Consider the following 1171-nt stretch of genomic DNA (forward strand, 5'->3'; position numbering starts at 1 on the left):
CAAGCTCAGGAGCTTTCCTATCTTGTCCGCTGTTACAAACCTAGTCCCTCATATCCTGCCTGGCACATGGTTGGCTTTCAATAAAAACATACTGAACAAATAACAATAAATAAATGAGTAATTATATAAACTTTATGCTTCATTACATAAGACGATGACAGATAATAATTTGAAGTTATAATGTGTGATTAGCTTTCCCATTTTACATGCATAGCAATAAATGAAAATTATTTTACTTACTAGTGAACAAAGGGTAGCTGTTTGAACTCTCAAAACCTAAGTAGTATATATCAATTATTTATATGCCTACATACAGTCTTTACAAATGAACTGTGCACTGCTAGTCCTCAAGCACCAGCACACCAACAAAATCCATGTTAGTGATTCCTAACTTAGTTATAGTCAATGCCTTAGACAGGCATTCAATTATCTTTTAAATTTTTACACTGATTTTTAATTATAGAAACTAAGATACAGAGTACTCTGGGTCAGAAGAGAGAAAGAGACCCCCAGAGAACCCATATCTGCTCTACTCTAAAGCAATTTTCCAGGCAACAGTTAGCATACTATTCCTGTTGTTAATTAAGTTCAACCCTCTATGTAAATGTTGCTGCCACCATTGTTATCATGTACTTCTCGTCAACCTCTCAGCCCCCAGAGAAAATGATGAACGTCTGTATTGTTCATGTGGCTAGAACTACATATGAACAAGTACTTTAGGAGATATCCCTATTTATTTTCTTCTCATTTATAGATTGTATGTTGAAAAGCCTTAGGATGCTATAAACTTGACAAATTTACTTATTTTTGTTATTATAAAATTACCATAGGTTCATGATGAGTATTTTAGATTCTCCTAGTTATTTACAAGGAAATCTTCCATAAATTGCTGTCCTTATAGTGTGAGTGTCTGAATTTCAGTGTTAAATACATTCAATAAAAGTTTAGTTTTCCTTTTTCAAAATGTACATTGTCGCCACTTAATGTACAAGGATGAATGCACACTTATATTTTACATACTTAATAAAATATCTCCTAATCTTAGATACCTAAATTGATGAATACTTTAATCTTCTATCCACTCAAAAAATAAATTGTTGTTTGCACAGTAGACAAAACAATCATCTCCCATAGAATATAAACATTAGCTATTACCATTTCTGTGTTTGCA

This window comes from Manis pentadactyla, chromosome 3 (genome assembly GCF_030020395.1).
Source record: "Manis pentadactyla isolate mManPen7 chromosome 3, mManPen7.hap1, whole genome shotgun sequence".
Classification (NCBI taxonomy): Eukaryota; Metazoa; Chordata; class Mammalia; order Pholidota; family Manidae; genus Manis; species Manis pentadactyla.